We start from the raw sequence: 23975 nt of genomic DNA on the forward strand, positions 1-23975 counted from the left end.
TGACTATTACTCAGTGTTCTGAAGAAAAGAAATCTTCCCATTTGCTAGAGCATGCATGGACCTTGAGGACATTCTGCTAAGTAGAACAGCTTAGATGACGGTAAATGAATAAACAAATGAAGACAAATATCAAAAAGGTCAAACTCATAGAATGGGTGCTGAGAGAAGAATAAATTGGGAAGTGTTGGTTAAAGGGTACAAACTTTGAGTTATAGGCAAATATGTGTCGTAGAAATGACACACAGCACAGTGACCAGGGCCACCACTCAGCATTGTATACTTATAATTTCTTCAAAGAGTACTTCCTAAACACTCTTACCATAAAAAGAAAACTGACAACAGAACAATTAGTAGGTCTGAAGTAATCATTTCACAATAGACACATATACCAAACTATCACATGGTTTGTCAGTTATACCTTCATAAAGGAGAAAGAATAAATAAACTAGAGAAAATGGCACTATGGGAAGATAACTGTGAACCACCAACAAGAATATTAGCTTCCTATTATTAAAGAGAACTCTTCAAACATGCACTGTTCACTCTACTAGGAATTTATGATTAGTAGGCAACTATTAATGACACTCATTTGAATGTTAAAATATCAACACAAAAATATTGCCTGTATTAGTTCATTAAAATGCTTTGAGTTATTCATGTTAAAAGCAACAATGGTATAAAATGCAGTGTTTTTAGCTCAAAATAGCACAGTAATGCATATTGTAAATTTACTGGCAGTTTGCAAGATATGAATTTAAGTATAGGGAATAAATTTTATTACTATCCATTGAGAAATTATCTCAGATGAGAGCAGGTAAAATATACTCACTGTTCATGGTGAGACCATTCCTCTCCTGTGGAAGGCAGCGCGAACATCTCTCCAGGATACAGCCAGAGGGGCTCTTGTCAAGACTTCTTGTGGACTTTCATCAAGGAGGAAAACATGACCAAAGAAAGCTCTGATGCGGCACATGCTAGGCCTTGTAAGAAAAGAAAAAAAAAAAAGAAACGACAACAAAGAAGCTATTTGAATAAATGAGCTTGAACCTTTAGGAACTAAATAAGGATCAAAAAGACAAAATCAAACTAAGTGTCACTTAAGCATGCTAACTGGCTTTCATTCAGTTTTCATTCAAGCAGTTCCTTGCAGAAGGAGAGATTCAGAGAACTCTGGAGACTGTTCTACCATCAGAGCTATTGACACACTGAAATCAGAAGTGCTGCTCAGAGACAGCTTCATTGCCGATAACTCGGGGCTTTGCGGAGTAGACCCAGCAGGCCTTCGACAGCGGGGAAGGCTGCTGAGATGGCCTACGACCCAACCACTTACTGCAGGACTCCACTGCTAGTCTCCTTGCTACAAAAGACTGCAGTTCGCCGCAGAATGACCCCACTCCAGAGTCCCCCTCATAGTTAATTTATTCCAACAAGACCATCCTTGCTATCAGCTTTTCATACTTCTAGATTTATAAAGGTTAGAAAATAAAAATAATGGAGATTTTATTAGATTTGAGGGGTTTCCTCAGGTGCCAGCGTTTGCTGTCTTGGTCTAGATCCTTAGGAATGGTGAAAACTTGGTCTATGTTGGTTTCTACAGGTTCAAGGAAGAAAAAAACCATAGTGAATAAAGCATCCTTGTAGAAGCCAGGATGTTGGAATTGGATATATTATAGCTGGGTGTTGGATTTGGATATATCGCACATATTATAGTTCTGTTGAATATATTAATATCCGTGCGAGAAGCAGACAGAGATCAAAGAAGTTATATAATGTCGCATTCTTTACCATGAGAACATCAGGCATGCCAGGAACGATATCATGGCTAGAGATTTTAGATCATAGGATATAATAAATAACTATTATGGTGAATGTATAAAGTTATGACAGGATCAGGAAAATAGAGTAGAAAGGTTCTCATTTAGATGAAACAAGCAAAAATATGTAGCTTTCCAGGTGCTATGTGCAGATAAGTGGTCCACTTTTACAGTTAGAATGTGTGCAGATGTGTGGGCTCCTGTGCTGTGCAATAACAACTGTGAAGAACTGAAATGCAAATGTATGGGGTATTGGAGAAAACATAAAGATGGATATATGGAAGTAAGCACAGAGCGTTAAGGTCTTTGAATTATGTTAACATGCACTGGGAAACTGCTAATATTGAAAAAATACTAAATGATACACTAGAGATACTTTGCTATCTGATGCAAGCCAGAATTATTCAGTATATACTCCAAGGATGACACATTGGACACATGAAATGACTTCCGTAACAACACAGATGCTATGATCAATAATGTCCGTAAGGTGAAGGCTCACTAGTCAAGTGATCTGGTTAGCGCTGTGCCGAGCATGCACATGTCTGTGACAGATACCAATGCCAAGCAAGTTCAATGATGCTGTTACTTTTCAGGAGACACTGGGCATCTGGCAGCAAGTTGAGTAATTAAAACAGAACTTGCACATCCCCAAAGTGCCAATTACTTTTCTCAGAGTGATAAACATTTAGTCACAGTGTGTATTTGTCTTTCTTTCCCCATAACCTCAAAGAGAAATATTATCTGAAGATTTAGTGAGTACCTGATTCACGTGCATGGAATTCTACAAAGCATGGCATGCTAACCAGGAGCTACTTGACTGTGAAGGAAGAGAGAAAACAGAGCCATGGCTGCAGGGCCAAGTGCCTGTAACTGATACAGCACCAAATACGCCGTTGTAATACAAAGATCACATGTTTTCTCTGATATGCAGTGCATAATGTAGAAGACAAGAAAATGAATAGGCACAAAATGGACACCCTGTGATTTGCCATTTGTAGCTTTTGTATTTATTTCCATGGTCTTTTCACTTTTTACTTTTTAAATATTACGGTTTGTGGTGCATTAAGTTTGTGATCATAAAGTACACTGAAATTATACTTTTTCCAAAATTGAAAAAAAAAATAAGGAAGAAGGAAGAATGGGAGAGGGAGAGAATGAGGGAGAAAAACGTGGATGAGTTTAAATTGTAACTCTGAAACACATGCAATGGATTCTTTTGATATTACATATATATTATACATATATACATATTTATATATATTATATGTGTGGTGATGTTCTTCAGGTTTCAGTACACAAACTAAGCTACACTGCCACATGATACTGTGTCTGCTAGGGGTGGAATTACAAGTGGAGAGGCCTGCTCTGTGGCTGGGACTGTGCTCTCCACTGCTGCAACCACAGACTCCGCAGCGACATTCCATCCCCGACACCCACCTGCTTGACAGCACACGGAACAGCGATTCCCCTTCAGTATCAGCCAGGGCTGTTACCACAGCACTCTGGCTTCTACAAAAACGTGTAAGAAATCATGAATTCTCAACCAGTAGGGAAGTCTTTATACTATCACTATAATATAATAAAACATTTATATACAATTCCATGCTGATAACATTTTAAAAAGTGATCACTTCCACACCTATTATAAGAAGAGGAGGACAGGTCTCTTGGAGAAACTGAGGCTACAGCATGTGCAGGCTGGACAGGATGGTAGAGCAGAGAAACTGCTCATGGTTTTGAACCATAGCATGTGCTTAGAAATGACTCTGGCTATTGCTAGACTTTAATTGTATATTTATTAATTTATTTTGCCCAGTTTTGTAGACATTAAGAAAACTCCGTTCCAATAACATGCAAAGAAATACATGCAAGTTAATAATTTGCTCTAACCCTATATTATGTTAGATTTTTAACATGTATATATATATGACTGCCAATTTATTTCATTTATAACCATATGATACTAATAGTAGCATATAGCAAAGTGAACACATGAAGATTCTTTTACACTAGTGTCTCACTTTTAGTAGACTCAGCCCCCACTGTTTTTTGTATTTGTATGAAATGGCCCTCATTGCCTGCAGTGATATTTGTCCTTGGAGCAACAGCCACAGAATGCATCCGGCTTCCAGTGACTTTGCCTATTGATATTCAGAGGGGTCAGCTTTGTTGACAAGATAATTGTATTAACTATTCACCGAGCTTTGCCCTATTTGATTCTGTAAAGGAGGGTAAGTTGGCCAATAGTGCTTGAATGTCTCTGAAATGTCGTGTTCAGCCCATCAAGGTAAAAATTCATTACCAGCCAGACAAGCAGTAAGTGGACATTTATTTTAGCAGTAATTGTCTGAAGACAGGACAGACAAGGGTTGGGAGGGAAGAACTGCTGCAGATATGGCGGATGATTTCGCTGATTGCTTTGGCTTCCAGTACTGCACTACAGCTGCTTCCGTTCCGGACACAGAATGACCGATGTGCTCGCACCTGGAGTGAAACAATCATCTGCCTTTGCAGCTTCACACACTAGGAAGATGAATACGAACTTGTGCGCACTTAGGAAATGGTACTTCATGATTGAACACTTTTATAAGATTTAGCTAGAACTCTGAAAAATCTGTATCTTTAGGAACTCTTAAAAAAAGAGACAGTAAGGTTAATCAAAGGAGAGCCAATTAAATGTAACTAGAGTACCCAAAGTCACTTTCAAAATTGTTCCCTGTTCAAACTAATAAAAATTTAGAAAAGGAAATAAAATTGCACATATATTTCTACAATCCACAGTCAGCTGATGTATAGTATTTACATATTGTTACGAATGCATAGTTTATTATAGTACCTGTGCAATAATATGCAAACTTTTTACACAATCTGTGTAATTGAATCCAGCAGAAGTGAAAACATTCCGGGCACTTAACACGCAGATTAAAGTGACAATGTATTACTACAGAGACTTTGGGGAAGGCTAAACCACTTGTTTCTGACTGACTTTAAGAGTGTGCATAAAGAAAAAAAAATGCTTAAATGCTTGAATTTCCAAATCAAGCATCCAGTAAGAAATTGTGTGTCCTGAAGTGTCAGAAGATTAATGCTTAGGCTTCAGCTGACAACATGATGGGTTGCAGAATTGCTAAAGCATTGAAGTGTGTGACACTAACCTGTTACATATCAAGATGGTTGGTGTGTTCTGTAAAATCAAAGCTCTGAAACTTGGAATCAGGGCATTAGGACATACCAGAAAAAGCTGTGACCTCTGACACCCTAATTTCCCTTTAGCTTTCCTGGATTTGAAAGCAAAATGTATCTCTTCTTCTAAAAGATGAGAGTTATCTGAAAATGCAGTATAAGTTTGGATCAGGCCACCAATGCGACCTGAGTTCACATCCCACAGACGAGGGAGCCATGTATTGGCTGTGCAGGTATCATTCTACTGGACTGGCTAAGGGAAGCATGAACATCATAAAGACGTGATGCATTTGGCTTCCAACTGTGTTCAATGAATATCTGGGAGCATGGTTAGGGATCCTTAGCAAGGCAGACTCTTGGGTCCCACATGGAAGTTACTGAATTAGATGTAGTTATTCAAAACACGCCCATGATATTTGTGTTTATATTGTGGCTTGCAAAACAGTGCATTTATGCAAATCAGTGCATTTATGCAAATCAGTCTCCTAGCCATATTGTAGAGAAAGGAGTTCTAGAAACTCAGAATTCTAAATGTTTAAGAGTCTCTATGCTTAGTCAAGCATATTGTAGTTAGACCATGTGAGAGGTTCCTGCACATTATTGCGTTAATCTATTATGAAACATACCAGTGAGAGTAAGGACAGAATACTTGAAACTTACTGAAAATTTTCTTGATTTTTTTTTAATTTAGGCTGAAGGTGACAATAGGAAATGATGCCGTAAATCATCTTAAGTGTACAGTTGTTTAATATATCTCATGACTATAATTTTTAGTAATGTTTTTCTTTTGTTGTTCCTTTATTTCTTTACTTTCCTGATTCCCACAACTTAATTTAATGAGCAATAACAGTGGATGAAGCAGATAGTGAAAGCTCAGGTATGTATGTATGACTGACTTTAAAAGTGAAATGTGGAGTTACCATAGGGACACACACGACCAGCAAGTATCAGTGGTTTTTCAGAAAATCTTTGCAGATCATCTACCCAAACAAATTCCACCACTGAAGGCTGAGTAACAGATGTCTGTCCGTTTGTGAGACTATGCCTCTGACTTTACTGGCCGGAGGGAGCCACAGGCAGTATGGAGAGAGATGGAGGGAGAGCAGAGAAAAGTGGAGGTGTTGGTTGTTGATTTCTCTGTCAATGTAGTTAAAGCATGCCTTTCAGTGGCCACACTGCAGAAACATAGCTCATCTACTGTGGATAAAAGAGAATCCGGAGATCCTAAGTTCTGCCTTGTTGCTCAGCTTTAAAAAACTTATAGTCAATTTTTCTTATTGTAATTGATATGATTTAGAGCTGCTTATCATACAGCTAGAAGAATAACAAGAGGATTTTAAGATGGTTGCCTTTTTCTTTTAAATTCTGTATGGACGATGCAACTTTCCTTGGCAACCATAACAAACCATTCCCCGCTGTGAACATGGCACGCTGCTACGGATACACATTGTTGAACAGGGACGTAAGCTCTTCTTCAAATGTTTGCGCCTACTCTTGCTGCTCTGGTGGCAGTTTTCATGTAACTTTTATTGTGAGGCTTACAGGTTCTTAAAAGAAGGGCTATCTGGATTAGATTTAAGTTGTATTGCATTGATCACATTAATTTATTGGTCATGATTGATATTATAAACCTTGGATCCTGTTATGCCTGAAGGTGTAAAAACATCAGGGAGAGAGCGACAGTGGGATTTCAGTTTTTGATTTTTCTATCGGTAGGTTATCAATATGTACATACATCTTACAATTAATTTATAAATAAAAAAGAGCAAATGCTATGCCTAGATGAGCATCAGTTTGTTTTGCCCTATCAAGTAAGTTAAATCACCTATTTGCTCTACTTAAAATAAAAGATCATATAATAGGTAAAATCAAACTTTTTTTAAAAAAAAATAAGAATTTATGAGGCCTGCTACAATGGCCTAGTGGCTAGAGGCAAGTGTCAGGATCCTATTTGGGCACCGGTTTGTGCCCCGGCTGCTCCACTTCCCATCCAGCTCCCGGTTTGTGGCCTGGGAAAGCAGTCAAGCATGGCAGCCCAAAGCCTTGGGACTCTGCACCCAAATGGGAGATCCGGAAGAAGCTCCTGGCTCCTGGCTTCAGATTGGCTCACTACTGGCCATTTGGGACACTTGGGAATGTCTTTTTCTGTGTCTTTTCTTCTCTGCAAATCTGCCTTTTTAATAAAAAATTGATAAATCTTAAAAAATACAAATTTGTGGCACATCAAATTCTCAGGGTAACAAGGAATATTAGAGTAGCTGTTAATATCCTGCTCTTGATTCCCAGCTGCAGACTGCCTGGGCTTGGTTGTAGGGTGACTCTAATTCAGTTATGTTATTCACATGAATGTCATCAAACATGCTCTTCAGCAGCAGTAAATATTTTCATTTCCAATTTACTGAGAAATGTAATAATAATGATTTTTAATGTCTGTCGCTTGGACTTGTCTCCCCTTGCCTCTGGTTGTCTCCAAGCACTGTAACAGTCATTATTCTATGTCAATCTTAATATCTAGAATTCCTATTTAATAAGACTGATCTTCCTATCTAGGATCACAATTGAGTCCTCGTCCATGCTGATCTGAGTCTTCCTTCATTAATGCCTTTTTAAGTCCATTTTTAATCATTTCTTCCCTATTCATTTTTTTCTAATGCTCCTCTACTATACTAACCAGTTTCAGGAACAGTGGACTATAAATGTTTTTCTTGGTATGGAGCTTATTTGCAATTTACTGCTAAAACAAATAAGAGGTACAACTTTAAATATTTTCTCTGAAAAAATAAAGGATGTGAATTTAAAGGTTGAGATGTTACATGTCAATAAACTAAACAAAATACCACATTACTGGCTCAATTGTCATAAGGCATAAATCCAGAAAATTTCATAATTTTTTTTTAAATTCTAGCTTCTTTAAAACATCACTGTTATGCTTCCATTACATTAACGTTTCTGTTTTAATTTCTTGATGGACACATACTATTTGTATACATTTTGGTAAGTGCAATGTGATATCTTGATTCATCTACATATTGAGTAGTGATCAATCAATGCAGCCAGCCTATACCTCAAAGTAAATCTTAAAAGAGTGGGTTGATTTTGAAGGTACTCAACATAAAAGAATAATAGGCGCTAGAAGTAATGAAAATTCCATTTCTAAAAATTGTTAGTCACGGTGCTATCTACCATGAAAACCTTATATTACAGAAAAATAAGTGCAACCAAAGAAATCCTTATCTCAACTCATTCAACATCTCAGAATGTATTTTTTCCTGCCATTCACTTTCCTACAAAATCTTTTTACAAGCTGTATCAGAATATACCATTAAGCACATCATCAAAGATTAGAAGGTAATTTCTTTTGGCATCCTATTTGTGTTTACTACTTCCTTCAAAGGACACAGAGGATGTAGAAGAGTTATTTTCCCAGGGGTACAAATGAAAAATCATTCTGTCAGCAAATCCCATAGACAAGTGACACAAAGGCAGTTTTAACAAAGACATGGTCTCCTTTTAACCAAACATGATTTGTGTGTTTTCTTGAGGCAGTATCTATTTGTGGCAGTGTTAACACTGACACCAGCAGCTAGTGAGTGACAACACAGGACAAACAGTTCTCAGGTGTGAAAATGAGCAAGCGAGAGCCTTGGCCTTTGGGGAAATGTCAGGATGACCAAAAATGAGTACAGATTACAAAGGAGTTCTGTAACGATCACATCCTAACAACGATGTCTGTACATCCCAAGCGGGGAACATCATTAGAAATATTCAAAATGGATTAAGAAAAGTGCTGCTTCATTTTCTTAGTGGGTACAGCATGGTTCTTGAACTGTGTATGTATGTTTGTGCCAAGAAATTATTCTGAGCCTATTCAATAGAGCTACTGAAATCTCATGATGGAAATATTTCATTAGGAAAGTTGTTTCAATTTATTGTTCCCATGTTTTCTTAATAGTAAAAGTGGAAAAAGGGGCAAATTAGGGTAATGTGATCAGAGAGGACAAAAACTGATGGTTTCAAAGAGTCATGCCTCGAATTAACTGAGATCAAAATGCTGCTGAGCACTATAAAATGAATGAGTCTTTCCGAAACCATTCTTCAGTGTCAGTAGTGGGAATGCTTCTAAGAGTATAGAAAAAAGTGACTGGATTGATGCACAGCTAGATGGGTGGGAAGATACAAGGCATTTTCAGCATTTTTTTTTTACCATCATCAACAAAATAAACAAACTATGGAAGATTACTCATTTAAATACCAAGAAAAAAAATAAGTTGTTCTATTCACTTCTGGTCTACATACATGTCATCTACTGAAACATCATTTAAAACCCCAATACATCCTAGCCTCTTTAGTTTGCCTATCATATCAAATAAAGAAATTTTTGTATACAACAGTCTAAGAATCACAGCTCAGTCTTAAACAGCAAATGGTCACTGTCTCTTCTGCATCACTTATTAACATTTCATGTAATGTAATTAAAATGTAAAGTAGCTAATGATTATAAGAGACAAAAGATGCAATAAAACAGCAACATAAGTGGTATCATTTGGACCTAAAAGGAAATATTCCAGTGAGCCACTGTTAATTTATGAGACACATTTACATAATTCAACCTTCACATAAAGTTACAGTCACGCCAACAGACAACTAGCATTCATTACTCAAAGGCAGTTTAGACTCACATTGTAAAAAAAAAAATCATATTATATTTTAATGTTTGATACATTGTATATCCTAACCTCTTTAAAGTCTTTCAAGAGGGCAGTAAAAATATAGGAAAGAATAATCAAATGTATTACAAATATTTTAGTGCAATATTTGGCTTGATTCAATGAGATTCGTATGCACTGTAAGAAAAGTGCAGAGTGATAAGGAGGCTGGTTTAAATTTAGAACATGAACCATTCACAGATCATCTATTGATTTCTTAGGGTGGGCAAAGCTCTCGTCCCATGAAGATGGAAAGTTCCTTTACTCATGTCTAGTACAGGAGGAAACCAGGTACATGAATAATACATGTGACATGTGGAAAGAGTATATGAAACGAAGATACGTGTTCAATAGAAACTGTGGAGACTTTTTTCCCAAGAAACATTGTTGTTCAGGGTATTTCTGAAAGAAGGACTATGTTTCCCAGTAGAAAGGAAATGGTATTTTTAAGATTTATTTATCTGAAAGACAGAGAGGGAGAATCTATCCACTGATTCATTCATCAAATGACATAGTAGCCCAGGCATAAGCAGGCTAAAGCCAGAGGCCCAGAACTTGTGCTCAGTCTTGCACACTGGCTGCAGGGACCCAGGTACTTGGGCTGTCATGTGTTGCTTGCCACAAGGTCAACAGCCAGGACTGGACTAGTGTTCATGTAAGAAGCCGCTGTCACAGTTACTGGCTTAGCCTGCTGTGACACAATGATTGCCCCATGACCGTTTCTGACACAGGGAGTAGTAATGTGCAAATGTTTTGAAACATTTCATCTTTTAGGAAAGACTTAGGAAGAAATGTTCTGTAAGCGGACAACTTCATGTTTGAAAGAAGTGATTGAATCCAGAAAGTTACATAGAGCTTTAAAAAACATAAATTATGAAGCTCTGTCTTTGGTATCAATCATTTGGAAAAACTGAGTTTTAAATGGTTCAGGATATCTCGAAGAAACAGAGGAAACTTTCTGAAAGTAACTTATATTTTGTTTTTATTATAATTCATCAAAATCATTAATATTAGCACTTAGTGGTAAAAAAATGTATATATAGCTATTAAGGTCTAGTATGTAAAAAACAGACAACTAGGATACTAGTTAGTTAAATAAAAAGTTACCTTTTAGCGTAATTTATATAAAATGTGTATTAGGATCAATTCCATTTCCAGTTCTGACATTTAGCGACCTTGGAAATGTCACTAGCCCCATTCTGATCACCAGAAACATGCCATGCACACTCAAGGTAAGGACTTCTGGGACCCAGGAGACTGAGCTCACAGGGCTGAGCTCTGCTTTGCAATCCACGGACAGATGGCTGGGGGATCTACTCAACCAGCTGGGGATCTACTCACCCGGAGCATAAACTGCTGTAGTCATTAACTGGTTAGAGCTACTACCTGACGATTGTGACAGATTTCTAGAACTTTAGCATGGGGCGGGGAAAGGCCAAAGCTGTAGGGACATCTTCGACCTCGTAGTGAGTTCCACCTTCAGAAATCCCAGTGGGTTTTTGTAGTAAAAAGCTGATGGGAACAGCAAGAGTTGTGAAAAGGCGTAAGGCAAAATCACGCTTTCCAGAGGTCAACTATTTTTAAGAACTGTATCCTGCTCTGAGCTGGGGCATAGGGTATTTCCTTGACTCCAATTTGCTTTAGCTTCCCTGCATGGACTAAACCATGTAGTATTGGGAACACTTGTAAAGTTCACAGCCAAAGGTCACAGGTCTTCTGTGAAATCGATAATTAAGCATGAGATGAGTTACCTCTAGAGGCCTGCATTCTCCCAGCCCTTAACACAAGAAAACTATGGGATTACAACTGGAGTTGCAGAGACACTGTGAATAAAGAGTTCCTGGTGAAACTCAAAGACAACAGAGGGGAGATGGCCACATTCAGTACAAAATTTTAAAACATCCATCACAGAAAGCTATCCCACACTGCAATAACTCTTCCTGTTCCATTTAATAGGCAGAATATATCTCCCATGAGAAGTTCATTCCCATGCTGAGATTGACAGTGCCACATGATCACCGGGAGGGTCTGGCTACATTAATCCTTTGGATAATTGAGTGTTTCTGGAAAGAATATACCTAGTGCATCTGAATGAGGGATTAAGAGCATGCTAAGGAGACTGGTTCACGGCTTTGATAGTAGAAGAGCTGGGGTGGAGACTGGGTGAAGTTTCCTGAATAAAAAGGAGCTAGACTGTTTTGAATCTTCCTGGACTCACAATGTCAAAGGCAGGAACATTCATGACTATCTCATAAGCTTGTACTCAGGTGAGACAGAACCACATGTGGTCAAGGGAAGCTGAAAAGCTCTCAGGAAGCAAACATGAAAACCTTGAGCCAAGCTGCTTATGTATAGATTTTAACACAATATCTTACACTGAAGGCTGATTTACATCCCTCTTACTTAGCACTTCTGACATCAAACTGAAAATCATTAGACTTTAGAAGAGCCAAGAATATGTACAGATATTCAGATTCCACTTCTTTTGTGTAGTAAGTCCCCACATTTCAGCTTCCCAGCCAGCTTTCTTCTAAGCAGCAGCAGTTTCTGTTTCAAAACTTGGGTCCTTAGCCTCTGTGGGAGGCACGGATTGAGTTCCAGGCTCCTGGTTTTAGCTGAATCCAGATTTGGCTGTAAGTGGAATCTTTCAAATGTACCAGAGAATGGAAGGTCTTTCTGTGTCTATTTCTCTCTCTCTCCCTTGTGTCTCTATCTTTCAAATAAACTGAGACATGAAATTCTTAAAAAGAAAATAATTATAAGCTCATGCAATAATAATCAGATTTGAAATTCTTGATCATTTCTAGTCTGAACACAACGTTGGGCTTTCATCCTGCCCCTGCTGTGAGTCACCACAATGCAGCAGGCAATCCCTGCTGGAGTGAGCCCTGGAGTGCGGCATCACCACGCCACACAACACTGCAGCAGCTGCGTTGCCGATATAATTGGTATGTCTTAGCATAGCTCTGCTCTGCTTGTTTCCAGGGAATTGATTTGTGCCTGTCTCTACCAAATACACAGTCTGTTTACTGGCAAAATAAGCATGCTAAAAAAAGGAAATGCTGCGGAGTGGTGGAAATATGTCATTTCTCAGTACCTGTCTCCATGTGAGTGAGAAAACATGTCTGCATGCTTGACACAAAGTTGCAACCAATACAGATGAAAAACCTTCCAGTGGGATGATGAGCTGTCGGTTTTCTTTTGCGTGCGTTTAACAACTATACTAGGTTGTAGAGCCGTGAAGACACACTTTTTTTCTGACAATGAGCACTGAGTTTAAGATGGAAAACATTGGTTTTGGAATACTACACATTTTTCTTATAGCATTCCATTTAACAACTTCAAAAAACTTTTAATATGAGTGTAAGAAAGTAATGATGAATAAGATAAATAGAACAATTTTTTTTCTTTTTTAAAAAAATTTATTTTTTTATTGGAAAGTCAGATATACAGAGAGGAGGAGAGACACAGAGGAAGATCTTCCCTCCGATGGTTCACTCCCCAAGTGGCCGTAATGACTGGAGCTGAGCCAATCTGAAGCCAGGAGCCAGAAGCTTCTCCCCAGGTCTCCCACATGGGTGCAGGGTCCCAAGACTTTGGGACCGTCCTCGACTGCTTTCCCAGCACACAAGCAGGGAGCATTAACAGCTAGGTGGAAACAGCCCTTGTGCTGCAGAGACATGGATGCTGAAATGCTGCACAGGTCACCACTCCACTCGCAAAGAAGTGCTCAACCGAAGGACTAGTTCCCCTAGAGAGTATCTTTTTTATAAATCATGCTTTTGTGTGGAAAGAACTGTGGGCAATTTTCAAAGCTAAATGTAAATCCCTAAAACAAAGCTCGTGTTTCTTAGACATACAGTTGCCACGAACAGAGGAGAATTCTTGTGGGATTTTTTGGTAAAAAGGCAGCCTTTTGAGCCTTCCTTCAGGATTATGATATTGGAATCCTGGAGACTGAATCACAGGTCCACATTATGAATGCACAAGCCTGGGGAGTTTTGAAGATTACTGATTTGGAGTAACTTCTGAAAATGTGGAAGCTCAGATTCAAAATAATGTTTCATTACACAGGCCAAGTGTTTATCTCACTGGTTGTAAATCATGACAGTAGGAATTGCAAAAGGCATTAAGATGTGTTTTCTACATGGCAAGCATGGCCTAGATATTTTGTATGTTTCAGTGATGCAAATGCAAACAGCTTCTTTGATTTGTTTGCCTGTCTGAAAGGCAAAATGAGAGGGGATAAAAAAAAGAGAGACTTTCGCACTGAACCGGATGAAAAGTTAATAAACGGAGACTGGAACAGGCGTGCAGACATGTGACACAGGCACTGCAAACAGCTTCTTAACATGCTGGGCCAAGCTCTGCCTCAAAAAATGCATTTCCTGGCTCAGGTGCCCCATTGTTCAACTCATTATGGTGCATATGATAAAACCACACTTGCTTAAATTTCTTCCAGTTAACGACAGTAGCGTGAGCACTGGAGTGGGACGAAGCAGGCATAGACCATCTCTGAGTTAAGAACTGGGTCTACGAAGCCTCGTTTCTCAGCCAGGACAGTAGTACGGCAGTGCGGTCTAAGATTTCCCTCACAGGCCCTTTCCTCCTCCTCGCCATCAGCAACCTTGGACCTCTCTTGCAATCTGACCCTTGCCACGCGTTCTTTGGCTATCTTCTCATTTTTTCCTTGTAAATGTCATCCTGCTTTGACAATAATGCCTTGGAGAATCCAGCTGATTTTATCTTAAAAAATACCCCGAGGAGAAATTGCTGAAATTACCTCTAGTTTAAAGACAAGGCAACTGTCATTTTAAAAAGAAAAAGAAAAGAAAAAGTTTGCCTAAAGATTAAATAAAGTAAATTATGGGGAAGATATTCAAATAACACTATCTTGCTTTGCAGCATAGTTTAATACATGTGCTGTATTATGATTATTACTGGTCAATAAAAATTAACAAAGAAAAATACATGCTATACTATTTTGTTTCAATTAATACTAAAAACAAAAAAAGGAAAAAAAATACCACCGTATCTGAAAAAGGACTGTGTTTCATGTATTGATATGAGCCTTCCTTTTAAAACAAATTATTTTATTTAAGGAAATTAATAAATTTAAGGAAATTATCAAGTGGATAATTGCAGTGGAACATATAATTCATATCAAAATAACTGGTAAAACAATCCTCCTTAAGTGATTGATATTTGAGTAGCAGTGTTTTGGAAATATATTTTAAAGTGTTAATTTGAACATTTTATGGAGTCCTGCTTCTTTTAATGACAGAATCACATAATCAGAAAAAATGCTTTTAGATATGGAAGAATGACTCAGGAACAAATGGAGGTTCACGCTGGGAGGAAACAAGCCTAGTGAGATGCTGATCGGCCCGCAGACCCCCTCAGTGTCTCACAACGTTGGCCACAACTTAGTAACTCCAAATCAAAAGGAGCCAAAGAATCGGAAGGAAACAGCTCATCAGATCACAATGCTTGGAAAATGAAGACTTATCCTAGCATGGAGATGACGCTACATTTCTGCCCAAATTATGAACCAACCACTAGACTAACAGGCTTACCCTTCCATGGAAACTGAAGTGCCCGGGAGCAGACCTTGGGCACAGCAGTTGTGGCTGCACAACAGTAATCAGCCCCCTGTATGACAGTGACTGGGCTTCAGTGTGGCTTTCTGTCGGATTCTACTTTAGACTCAGCGGCCGATGACGCAAGCAACAGAACTTCTGACAGAGTCAGGTCAGGGTACAGACTGCCAGCTTCAGTCTGGTTCAGTCTTATCTGTGGGCATTCGGAGAGCCAGCCAATACACAAACGATCTCTGTCTTTCAAATACAATAAGTACATCTTTAGGAATTAAATAATCTGTTCAGATATGTGATAGGAGGGACAACTGTCAGAAAATATTCTACAAAGGTAAGGTAAAATCTGAAATGTAATTGGAACCTAGAAAAAGAGGGCCCAAACTTTACATTGTATCTGACTTCAATAAACACAAAAATCAACCAGCTATGTTGAAAGTAGTACTAACAGGGAGAGAGGAGGAAAAGAAAATGAAAGAAAGGAAAAGAACCCTTTTAGGTACATTCTCTTTACCAATTAATTTTATTGATTAAGTAGTGATCAATGGCCACAGTGGAATAGCTGTAGATAGAAATAAATCCAAATAAATTTATTCATCCCATCTGTGCTATTTTCCATATTAAACAGTTTTGATTGATTTCTCTTACCTTTTTATTAGATTATTTAGCTACCATCATGATTTGAGGAACCCTAACTCATGAAGATGTGACCAGAATTTCTCTAAGCATTCAGAGTGATTTAAATAAATCAGTGCCAGTTTATCCAACAAACTTCTCACTTGTTTATGGACTAGCCTTTTTTAATCAATCAGAAAACAACAAAATACTGACATTATTTAAGTGGTACACAAAATTCATTTCCTCTTTCATTCTTTTGGATTTTTCAGAGCCTTGTTGAAACTGGCATAAACAACACATTAAACTGAGTGAGTTTTTCTTGAGAATCAAACCTTAATTAAGCTTATGTATTTTGTCTAGCAGTGAATGGGATCCTAACTCATGCTATTTGAAAAGTGGGATGATTTACACTTTTTCGCTAAGAATAATTCAATGTAAACTATTTCAAAAGCAATTTGTAATTGACATTGAAAAACTTTAAAAGATCACCTATACCAATTTAATTTATACAAAAACAGAAAAAAAGACATTAAATAATCTTACTGATATCCTGAGTGTCATGGTGCAGCTGTGAGTAGAGCAAAATTGAGAAAAGGGGAACACTTTGTTCTTAAAGCTCTTTCACTCTGCCTCAATTCTTTTCTCTTTTTGAATCAAAATAACCAAGTGCTACTAGATCACAGAGGTCATATTTCTGTAGTAATAAAGTTACTTGTTGGGGCCCGGCAGTATGGCCTAGCGGCTAAAGTCCTCGCCTTCAACGTCCTGGGATCCCATATGGGCGCCGGTTCTAATCCCGGCAGCTCCACTTCCCATCCAGCTCCCTGCTTGTGGCCTGGGAAAGCAGTCAAGGACGGCCCAGAGCACTGGGACCCTGCACCAGCATGGGAGACCTGGAAGAGCTTCCTGGTTCCTGGCTTCGGATCGGCACAGCACCGACCGTCGCAGTCACTTGGGGAGTGAATCATTGGATGGAAGATCTTCCTCTCTATCTCTCCTCCTCTCTGTATATCTGACTTTGTAATAAAAATAAATAAATCTTTAAAAAAAAAGTTTCTTGTCTTACAAAGTAATCTTTAAATTTTGCTAAGAGTCTTATCTCTGCTTCCTGTTGATATATATGCTATTTCATGCAAATATGTGTATGGATCTTATTACACTACAGTTTATATTAGTATTACTTTAAGATGCGCCTCTTTCAGAAAAAGACGACTGGTAAAGATTTCAGTCTATAAACTAAATATACAGAAGACAGATTTGAGACAGGTTGGGAGGATGATCCTAATTTTATTACCTATTTTAGAGGGTAATTCAGGGCTGGGTGCTACAGAAAAGCTCATGTATGGACACTGGCAAGTGACAACCTGATCTGAAGGTTTGGGAGAATTGGTAACAAATTCATAAACTGAGTGGGCTTTTCTTGTATTGAATGACCTGCTCAAGATTGGAAATGTCTGTATAGCTCTAAAATTCAATCCACACTGCTTCTTTAAGTATTGTACCAAAGAGTATGTTTTCATTTTTCTTTCAACCCATTTGACATTGAAGAAAAAAAAAATGTTATTGAGCAAATTTCAATATTAAATGTACAAGTAAATGCGTAATATTAAACCTATTCTCATGACTTAAGAATATTAATAAAAACTAAAACTTTGGGCTATCTTTCCAAGCCAGTGTTGACAGTTGGTGAGAGACACTCGAGAGAGCAGAACAAAGTTTGAACCAATTTGAAGATGCAGCTCAAGGAATCTCTATTACAATGTTGAGCAGGGTGAGACATGTGAGTGAGAACTTATAAGACAGAAACAAATGAATGAGGGGGAGTAATCAATCTAGGATTTAATTCATAAGTAATTAATGATTCATTTAAATGCAAACATATTCATGAAACAGTGATATGTATACTTCATCAAAGTTGACAGTTGTTGTCACAATCTAAAATTTGCAAGTGGATTTCCTTAAGTGTCTCAGACTCTTTGCAACAGCAGATTTACTATTAACGAGTATGAGAAGTTTCTGGTTGAGAACACATCTCATTACCCGCCTGCTGTTTGTCCCCTGTACTTAACCTGTTAATCACAACACCACCTGCTATATATCAGTTAGCTATTACAAGCATACTTGTTTATCTTTTAGAGTGTATGTCATCAATTCAAAGTCCTCTGCCTTTGTATCGAGTAAGGTCACATTGAGGATATGTGAAAAAATCCTTTTTTATAAAGGATGCGTTTGTCACACTCTACTGTACAACCTAAAATCATCAGTACTGTAGTAATGTTATCATACATAAAGATAATATGTTGAATTATACCTATCACTGATTCATAAACTTCTAATTTTATGTTTTAAAAATAAAAAGTTGTAATTTTAACAAACTGCTTTATATTATTGTCAAGCAAATCATTAAGAGTAATAAGCTATTAAAGTTCTAATATTCTGATTTTTTTCAAATTTACTATATATTAATAAGCCTGACATCATTTCATTTGATGGTTTTTTGCTACCCTTGCTTACATTATTTGCTGAAGTATGGTGAATTTTAGTTTTTATTTGTTGAACTATTTAATTAAGTCTTTGAGTACAATTTAAAAAGTTGTTATTTCGAAAATTGAAGAGAGGAAGAAAGAAAGGGAGAAAAAAGAAAAAAGAGGCAAGACAGGGTAGAGACAGAGAAAGAGCACAGTTTTGGAATACATTTATCACCAAAAAAGACTGAAAACAATATTAACAAGGATTCACAATTTAGACCTCCAATCCTGTCACCACTGGATACACAGCTGGCAACCACGATTTGTGGGAGTTTAAAGGTAAAATTAGTGCAAACACACATAGTTTAATGAAAGAAAATGTGATGAAAATAACTGCTAATGTCTCCTGGTAAATATACATAGATACTTACAAAAAGTCCTGGGCACACAGAATCTATCAGTTCTGAAGAGAAAAGCAATTTAACAGCTATTTTCTGACTCTTGCAACTTTAAAAGCATCCAGAAAGAATGTGGGGTGAAGAAAGTGGGGTGAGCATGTGTGTGTGTGTGTGTGTGTGTGTGTGTGTAATGAGTATTTTTCTGTCATTAATTCTTACATGCTCTTCCATACAAAAGATTAGATCACATTGATCTTATCACAACCATTATCACTACAGCAAGTGAAAACACAGCAGTGTTTTAAATGGGCCTGATAAAAACAGAGTTGTATAACAGTGACAAGCAACATTTGGTTGAAGAGTAAAGGCGGCATTTTGGTTAAGGGGAAATGAGCAAATAACCACATTCAGCCCATTCAGGAGACATTCTGTGGGTGTATACTGCCTCTTCGGGTAGATTTCTTCCAATGATAGTCTCTGTTAATTAATGGGGATACATTTTGATCATCTGAGAGTAGTTATTCTGAAGATTAAACTGTTATAATCAAGAGAATCACAATGATAAGCTGTATTTACCTTTCATCAATTATAGGGAAAGGACTTGCGACTTGTACTGGTTAGGATTTTCCACAAGAACAAAACGTGTGTAAGAGAGAAAAGAGGAAAGCAAGAAATTATAAGTCCCTGTCTTTCACAGTTTTGAAGGCTGACAAGTCTACAGTCTACGGAACAAATCCTGTACTTCAACCATCAAGGGGAGCAAACTGTCATGTAAGGCCATCAGACAACAGGATTCCTCCCCCTCCCTGGGGAGTGTCAACCAACTCATTAGATATAGCCCACTCACACGGCGGCAATAAGCTTTATTCAATCTCCTGGATCGTATTTCGCCTTTGACCTGTAAATATTTCAATTTGCATGGGAAGGTACAAAATTGTGGTAGGCTAAAAGAAAACATCTGAAACCCTTTGACCTGTAGGTTTACATGGGTTATCTACAAGTATGCACATAAAGATTTCAAGTATTTGAGAATTGTGAAGATGTTCTTGGTGATTTAGAATTTAACCTATATTGGAGAATGCAGTGTTTGAATCATTTCATTTCTTTGAAACATATTAAAATCTGCCTCCTGGTCCATCATGTGATTGTGTGGCAACATATTCCATCTGTACTCAGAAGGAATGTGTATCTATCTCTTGCGGGGTCTGGTGTACTATATGTAAAAATTAAATTAGGTCAGTTATTACCATTTTAGAATGGCTCCAATGGCTGGATATGTGACACACTGAAGCCAAGAGGTCTGGACCTCCACTTATGTCTTCTAGTTGGGTATCAGGTATTCCATTATTCGGTCCGTCCTCATGTGCTTTCCCAGGCCCATTAGCAGGAAGTTGGAGTTGAAGTGGAGCAGCCAGAATTCAACTGGTACTCATGTTGGATGCTGGCAACTCAAATCTTGGCTTAATCAGATACACCACAATTATAGCCTTTGAATTAAATTTCTTCACATATTCTTGTGGGATTTGTTGGTGGACATATTTTCAAAGCAATTTGGTAAGGAAGTAAGATCATTTCTATTGGATCCTATGGACAGATTATGTTTTTTTTTTTTTGTTATAAATTGGCAAATTGTCTTCCAAAATGACTTTACAACTTTCTATTCTCACCAACAATGAATACAAATGCCTGGAGTTCCCTATCCTCATACTTAACTGAGTAATATTCGTACAGATTTTTTAAATCCCCCTTCTAAATTGAATGCCTCAATTTTAACCTAAAATAAACCACTTTTACTTTTGTGATGACTTTCAAATTTCAAAATATAGGTAGATAGATTTATCTACCATTTATACCCAAAAAATTCTATGGATGTTAACACATCAACATGAATATTTGATAAACTGTTTCATTAGGATCAGTAACAACCTCACTTCAGAAACCATGTGACTTTTATGGTCATAATATTTCCTGACCAATTCTCTACAATATGAGAGTAATATTTTTATTTTAATTATTTTAATTATTTTAATTATTTTAATTATTTTAATTATTAACTTTTATTTTATTATTATTTTATTTAATTATGTCAGCCCAAATTTCAAAGTATTTCTGATTATCTAATAATGCTCATTCAGAGTTTTAGGATTGATAGACAGTTATCTGTTTTATCAAAATTTAATATTTGGACAGTGATCTGCTTTCCTTAGTTTATGAAATCATGTTGTATTTGTGTTCATGGTATATCCATTGACTTAGATGTTTCATATATAAATATACACATAACATATATTTATGAAACTTTTTCATATGATAAAGTATTATTGAAAATAAACAATTGACTGGTTCAAGTAATTACCTTTGTAACTCAATGTTGCATCACATAATTTCTATGCTAACTTTGAAACTTAACAGCCAAAATGAAATGACTGGAATTATGGAGTAAAACAAACTACTTAACAGCTGTCAGCTTACGCAAGGAAGAGCACCGCACCAATTCCCCTGGCGTCCATGGAGCTGTGACTGCAGCAGCTGACACCTCTGCCTTTGCTGAGGTTAACAACAACCAGAAGCCACTTCTGTGGTTCATTTGCTGAGACTGATTAACACAGGCTCAATGCCAGAGCACTGTTAGAGTCAACTCAACTGCCATGAACATTTCAAGGATGCTCTCTTCTAGTAGTTGTTGTTCAAAGTCTATTTAGAATTCCACACGTTAAAGGTAAGTGTGAGTTAAGACCCCATGTATGTTTGGAGAGGGCGGTATGAAAGGGTGCGGCGTGTGGAGACATGCATAAGATTTTCATGGCAACAATAGTGACCACTTCAATGCCAAGAGTCTCCACATTATGCCCCTGTCCCCAGTGGTGGTATTACTCTTTGTATTTTGAGATACTGAGTATAAATTCCATACATGAATCTGATCGTGTCAGCTTAAAAACCTCCTTACTCTTCATAGTTTTCCATGATAATTATTGCTTCGATACAGATTTGTGTCAAAAGCAAGGTAAACACTATTATGGCTATTTTAAGTGCTGAAAATCGAGGTTCGGGTAGATAAGGACATTTCCTGGTATGGTGATTGGACCAGGCACAATGTGGCACATCTGCTGTCTGTGGTATCCATTTCTTTTCTTCAGTTTGAACCAAGTTAGTGTTTTCAAGAGAAATTATAATCTTTATGGTATGTTCAGAGTGGATATGGAAGACTTATCACTTTTTCACTGATTATAACATTCTGGATGAGTAGGGGTATGATTAAATTTTGATCCATACTCTGCAGAATGAAATAATGAACACATATAGTAGTATGCTACTACTGTTTTGTCATAAATACTGGTCCTTCACAGAATTATTTTCAGATAATAGAAAAATGTTTACAATTTATTTATTCATTTGGAAGAAAGAGAAAATGAGAAATCGCCGTCTATTGGTTCACTCCTCAATGGGTTGCAATGGCTATGTTTTGGTCAGGCTTAAACCAGGAGCCTGGCCCTACATCCTGGTGTCCCACACGTGTGGCAAGGGCTCAAACACCTGAGCCATCAGGCTCTGCTTTCGCATGGGAATCAGCAGGAAGCCAGCTCAGAAGTGGAGTTGAGGGCACTTAAAACAACACCCCAAACTGAGTTGGACTAAAAGGCTGCCACTTAAACTGAAGTGCTACAGTACCAGTTACCAGAAGACTTGGTTAACAACACTTTTGATCTCTACAACTGGTGTCTTAACTTTTTGGTCTCATCTCATCTGTAACTCTACATTTGCCTTACTTTGGTTTGCAAATACTGTCAGGAGGAGTGAAACCATGCCTTCTAAGTTGAGGATAGGATTCTGAGTAGGAAAATAATGTAAATTTCTGGATGATAAATTAACTTATAGGCTAGATGTTGTACTTTCACATTTAAAAAAGTTCTACTGGGCCTGGCGCAGTAGTCTAGTGGCTAAAGTCCTAACCTTGCAAGCACTGGGATCCCATATTTATGGGCACCAGTTTTAATCCCAGTGGCCCTGTTTCCCATTCAGCTCCCTGCTTCTGGCTTGGGAAAGCAATCGAGGACAGCCTAAAGCTTTGGGACCCTGCACCTGCATTGGAGACCTGGAGGAAGCTTCTGGAACCTGCTTTCGGATCAGCTCCAGCCATTGCAGTTGCTTGGGGAGTGAATGAATGGACGGAAGATCTTCCTCTCTGTCTCTCCTCCTCTCTGTATATCTTCCTCTCCAATAAAAATAATTTTTTAAAAAATCTACTAATATGCCTTTCCAATAAAAATAGATACATCTTTTAAAAAAAAGTTCTCCCATCTAAGCACAGGAGTTCACATAGTAAGCCATAGTTTGTTCATAGGCATTTACAGTCTGTTACAATGGGAGAAAAAGAAAAATTCTGAAATATTATCCATGGAGAGAGAAATGCCTGTCACATTATTAAGTAACTATTGTATTCTTGACAATCTCATATATGATCAAAATCATTTTGTAGAAAACACACTAGTCTCCAGCTATGGAACTAAAGGCATCATGTTTGTGAGAATTATTTCCTCAGGGATAGAATAAATAGAGGAAAAAAGCAATGGGATCTCAACTTTAAAAAAGCTAAGTATGTACATGTTTTATATACATAAACACATATTTTACATACATATATCAATATTTAGCAGAGACAAAGAATTTTCAACTTCCCTCTGCCTTTACAGCTTGAATTAAATAAATTTTTAAAGCTGCAACTAGGTATTCATTACTATTTTTTCAATTTTGAATGCTTGGTAGACAGCATTTATTTTATTCAAACGATCTGAAATTAATAATATTCATATCACTTCTATAGGAAATATCCTCCTTTTTCTTTCACTCTGTCATGAAAATTAAAAATTCCTCTATTCTATAATTGAAAAGTGTTCCTTTGAAGAACAAAGAAAAGTATAGAATACATGTGAAACCCTGATGTGTTTCTGCACAGGGGTGTTCTTGCTGGATCCACGGCCCTCGTTGTTACAGTCTCTTATCCCACAGCCTCAGGACCCCGGGAGCTGTGGAGGGATACAGGGTGTTGTAGGGGATGCGGTGCAGGCTTGGAGAAGCTGCCTTGCTTCCCAGGGCCATTGGATAGCTACAGCCTCCTTGCAGGACATGCAACATCAAGTTTAAAATTAGCCTGTTCTAGATTTGTTGAATTCCGAGTCCCCCTACTGTTGTC

At 37.6% G+C, this 23975-nt stretch overlaps 1 long non-coding RNA gene across 1 annotated transcript in view; it reads right to left on the reverse strand.

The window, feature by feature from the left end:
* Positions 1 to 858: 858 nt before the first annotated feature.
* LOC131478203 (uncharacterized) overlaps positions 859 to 23975 on the reverse strand; it is a 185486-nt gene continuing 162369 nt past the window's right edge. Inside the window, exon 3 of the long non-coding RNA XR_009244354.1 lies at positions 859 to 980. This is a non-coding gene — a long non-coding RNA (uncharacterized LOC131478203). The remainder of the gene's footprint in view (positions 981 to 23975) is intronic.

The sequence above is a fragment of the Ochotona princeps genome, chromosome 28 (assembly GCF_030435755.1).
Source record: "Ochotona princeps isolate mOchPri1 chromosome 28, mOchPri1.hap1, whole genome shotgun sequence".
NCBI classification, from domain to species: Eukaryota; Metazoa; Chordata; class Mammalia; order Lagomorpha; family Ochotonidae; genus Ochotona; species Ochotona princeps.